At 49.2% G+C, this 5000-nt stretch overlaps 1 non-coding gene across 1 annotated transcript; it reads left to right on the plus strand.

Annotated features, from left to right (window-relative positions):
- The first annotated feature begins 3588 nt into the window (after positions 1 to 3588).
- Positions 3589 to 3743, plus strand: LOC126928492 (5.8S ribosomal RNA). The gene has a single exon (XR_007716713.1). It is a non-coding gene; the product is annotated as a 5.8S ribosomal RNA (ribosomal RNA).
- The last annotated feature ends 1257 nt before the right edge of the window (positions 3744 to 5000 follow it).

Consider the following 5000-nt stretch of genomic DNA (forward strand, 5'->3'; position numbering starts at 1 on the left):
GCCTGAGAAACAGCTACCACATCCAAGGAAGGCAGCAGGCGCGCAAATTACCCACTCCCGGCACGGGGAGGTAGTGACGAAAAATAACGATACGGGACTCATCCGAGGCCCCGTAATCGGAATGAGTACACTTTAAATCCTTTAACGAGGACCAATTGGAGGGCAAGTCTGGTGCCAGCAGCCGCGGTAATTCCAGCTCCAATAGCGTATATTAAAGTTGTTGCGGTTAAAAAGCTCGTAGTTGAATCTGTGTGTCACAGTGTCGGTTCACCGCTCGCGGTGTTTAACTGGCATTATGTGGTACGTCCTATCGGTGGGCTTAGCTCCTCGCGGGCGGTCCAACTAATATCCCATCGCGGTGCTCTTCACTGAGTGTCGAGGTGGGCCGATACGTTTACTTTGAACAAATTAGAGTGCTTAAAGCAGGCTACCTTCGCCTGAATACTGTGTGCATGGAATAATGGAATAGGACCTCGGTTCTATTTTGTTGGTTTTCGGAGCCCCGAGGTAATGATTAATAGGGACAGATGGGGGCATTCGTATTGCGACGTTAGAGGTGAAATTCTTGGATCGTCGCAAGACGGACAGAAGCGAAAGCATTTGCCAAAAATGTTTTCATTAATCAAGAACGAAAGTTAGAGGTTCGAAGGCGATCAGATACCGCCCTAGTTCTAACCATAAACGATGCCAGCCAGCGATCCGCCGAAGTTCCTCCGATGACTCGGCGGGCAGCTTCCGGGAAACCAAAGCTTTTGGGTTCCGGGGGAAGTATGGTTGCAAAGCTGAAACTTAAAGGAATTGACGGAAGGGCACCACCAGGAGTGGAGCCTGCGGCTTAATTTGACTCAACACGGGAAACCTCACCAGGCCCGGACACCGGAAGGATTGACAGATTGATAGCTCTTTCTTGATTCGGTGGGTGGTGGTGCATGGCCGTTCTTAGTTGGTGGAGCGATTTGTCTGGTTAATTCCGATAACGAACGAGACTCTAGCCTGCTAAATAGACGTAACTTATGGTATCTCGAAGGCCCCCGGCTTCGGTCGGTGGGTTTTTACTACCAACGTACAAACAAATCTTCTTAGAGGAACAGGCGGCTTCTAGCCGCACGAGATTGAGCAATAACAGGTCTGTGATGCCCTTAGATGTTCTGGGCCGCACGCGCGCTACACTGAAGGAATCAGCGTGTTTTCCCTGGCCGAAAGGCCCGGGTAACCCGCTGAACCTCCTTCGTGCTAGGGATTGGGGCTTGCAATTATTCCCCATGAACGAGGAATTCCCAGTAAGCGCGAGTCATAAGCTCGCGTTGATTACGTCCCTGCCCTTTGTACACACCGCCCGTCGCTACTACCGATTGAATGATTTAGTGAGGTCTTCGGACTGGTGCGCGGCCAATGTGATAAGCATTGCCGATGTTACCGGGAAGATGACCAAACTTGATCATTTAGAGGAAGTAAAAGTCGTAACAAGGTTTCCGTAGGTGAACCTGCGGAAGGATCATTAACGATATAACACAAAAACTTAAAGAATTTGACTTGAACACTTGAAAAATACGAAACTGTATAAGTCGGTAAGGAGCCGTACTCCTCCTATATCGACGAACCAAAGTATATACGACGTATCAACAAGCTATATACTTTAACAAAGAACAGTTAAATTCGCCCGGAGCGTGGCTTACTCCGTTGGCAAAATGATGAAAAGACATAAGGAGGAGACGACCCTCCAGCTACGAAACTATATGAAGAGAAGGTGGCACTCTCTCTCGATCATCGGGATGAAGAGATACATATATATATATATATATATATATACATACATAAACGAATTCGAGGCGCCTGCGTGAGGTCGTACACAGAAAGACCCGCCGTCTGCGAATATTATGATTTTATAATAAAACTATAAATGGGAACTTGAGCTTTCGAAAATTAAACTTTGACACGAATATCGAACGAAAAATTACGAATGGAAACCACCCGTAAAGAGAAATGAGATCGAGGCGCTTGCGTGAGGCCGTATACAGAAAGACCCGCCGCCACGATCTCGTATTTTTTTTTTTGCGTCGTGGAGACCGTACAAACGAATAACAAAATCTCTAAAGTGCCTCGTGTCGGAGAGATCATGCTCGCCTATTCTCTTCTATGTTTCGTGGTCTGTGTTGCGTTTGCTCTCCTCCTAGCAACGGGACATCGAAGACTCCTCTTTGGGATCGAACGAAGCGACTAAAACGAGTCGACGAGAGCGAAAGTACGAGTAGCGAGTCGCGCATGTAGAAAGGATACCGACATATCTTCGAAGGTTCTCTTCGAAGATCCATGGATACCTTATGCGCGTCGACCTTTCGTCTCTTTCACCGCTCTCGGTCGTTCTCGAAACGTGCTTCCTACCCATAGGGCGTGTGTTCTTCGTATGTCGTTTTGTTCGAAATAACGAAACCACTTGTAACATACTCGTGGATCGGGTAACCTAGAACGAAAACGCATTGCGTGGATGTTGGCCCGCTATGATAATGATGATGATGACGATGACTATGATGACGATGCGTAGCAACGATTCGTAACTAGTCTAGCCGAAGTTGGTTCAGAGGGGACCGCAGGCTGTCTACCCTCGATGTCGTGAGTCGGACACCCGTGCCGTCGCTAGAGTTTTTTCAAAGCTCGGCTTCTGGATATTGGGAAGAAAGACCGCTCGAGGACGACGGCTGCGCGTGCGTCCCATCGAATTTTTTTTTTTTATACCACCTGAACGACTAAAGTTTCGTCTAGTTCGTCGCATATAACCCGTTCAGAGGGGACCGCAGGCTGTCTATCCTCGTTGTCGTGAGTCGGACACCCGTGCCGTCGCTGAAGTTTTTTCAAAGCTCGGCTTCTGGATATTGGGAAGAAAGACCGCGCGAGGTAGATGGATGCGAGTCCCATCGAATTTTTTTATTTTTTAAAAAAAACAATCACCTGAACGGAGATGTGTTCTCTTTCGTCGATTTTTCACGCTTTGAGTCGTCGCGATCGCCATCCGTTCGGAGGAGATCGCCGACTTCGAAGCCTCGATGTCGTGAGTCGGACACCCGTGCCGTCGCTAGAGTTTTTTCAAAGCTCGGCTTCTGGATATTGGGAGGAAAGACCGCTCGAGGCCGAGGGTCGCGCGAGTCCCATCGAATCTTTACATCACCCGAACGATGGAGGCGCACGCTCTTTTTCTTGAATAATTGGACGAGAGGAATGCATATCGTATTATATATACACACACACACATATATATATATATGGGCTAGCCACCGTGCGTATTTCTTCGCGAGATCGTGTGCTGCACAGAGGATTCAGAATCGGGTGTTATATCCCCGTCGTTTCCTGACGAACGGAGCTTCGATCTCGATGGTTGTTATATATCATAATGTACTTTTCGCCCGGCCGGCGGACGCGCGTATCTTCGCGCGTTCGTCGGATTTCATTTTCGAACGTTTTCGTGTCGTCGATCTTCCGGCGACTTCTGCGCGTCCGATTCCCGTTGGTCGGTCGTGTCGGATCTCGGCTTCGCTCGAACCGAGTATTAAGAGTACATGGAGTACAAGAGTTTTAAAAAATATATGAAAAGATTACCCTGAACGGTGGATCACTTGGCTCGTGGGTCGATGAAGAACGCAGCTAATTGCGCGTCAACGTGTGAACTGCAGGACACATGAACATCGACATTTCGAACGCACATTGCGGTCCACGGATACAATTCCTGGACCACGCCTGGCTGAGGGTTGCTCACGTAAACCTAAGACTGCTTGCGTTGCGTGTCGTTCCTCTCTATCTGTCTCTCTCTGTCCCTTGGTGCCTTCGACAACCCGCCGTCGTTCTTACGATACGTAGAACGTTTCAGAGTCGGAGGAAGCGCACGAAGAAGGATACGAACAAGAGCGGACGCGAGAGAACGTACGCGACGTACGAGCGATTGTTGGACGCTCGTCGGCGTTCGTCGCGGTCGTGTCGAGACCGTGCAATTCGTACGCATGCTCGATATATAAACTATCGTGTTCACGGGAGACACTACGAAACTCTACCTCTGTCTCTCTCTGTCCCTTGGTGCCTTCGACAACCCGCCGTCGTTCTTACGATACGTAGAACGTTTCAGAGTCGGAGGAAGCGCACGAAGAAGGATACGAATAAGAGCGGAGAGAACCGTCACGGACCTGCGTGAGTGCTAGCGGCGTCGTGAGTCGTCCTTTCGTACGACCGCCCGCTTATGCACCGCTTCGTGTCGGTTATCGAATATATTATATATATATATATATATATATATATATACGTAGTGTTGTCCTCGTGACCGATTTTTTTTTCATATCAGCAGATTTGCATACGTTTGCAGGTTTTCGATGAGCACGATGTCCGCGCCCCCGACGTCGTCTTAAATGAATATTATTTTGGCGAGACTGAGAGAAAGCAAATATGGGAACTCGGTCGAGAGAGGAGAGAAGGAGAACAGCCTCAGATAAAAGTAAACTTGGTAACGGTGCGGAATTTTGCCGTACAACCGTCTTTTCTTAAGACGTTTTACTCGAATAGCCCCAGGGATCTAATGCCCACTCCGTCTCTTCGTGCGTAGAGATATACTCTGCGCGAGCGACTGACAACGACGAGGACCGTCGCATCGATGGGTCGTCGTTGCGTTTAACATACTCTGTGCTTGTAATTTATCCCCGAAAGAGAGCCGTAGATCCGGGAACGCACACGTGATTTCTTCGAGCGCTGATGACTTAGGGAGATGATCCCCAGGCGTTGCGCGGAGATCGGAGAGTACGCGTTACTTGTATCGGGACGAATTTTCCCCGTCGTTCGCGTATCTCTCTGCCCGCCGGCCCTGGCCCAAAGCCACGTTCGTCGGAAATCGTAGAAATCGTGTGCGAACTAGCGCGTGTCTATGATCGGCTACGGGTGTTTTACCAAGCTCGAGGTGTTGCGCAACGTTTCCGTACCTGACGAAGATGCGCACGAGAGTCCGTTACAAAGTCGTTGGATGGTCG

Source organism: Bombus affinis, unplaced genomic scaffold (assembly GCF_024516045.1).
Source record: "Bombus affinis isolate iyBomAffi1 unplaced genomic scaffold, iyBomAffi1.2 ctg00001009.1, whole genome shotgun sequence".
Lineage (NCBI taxonomy): Eukaryota > Metazoa > Arthropoda > Insecta > Hymenoptera > Apidae > Bombus > Bombus affinis.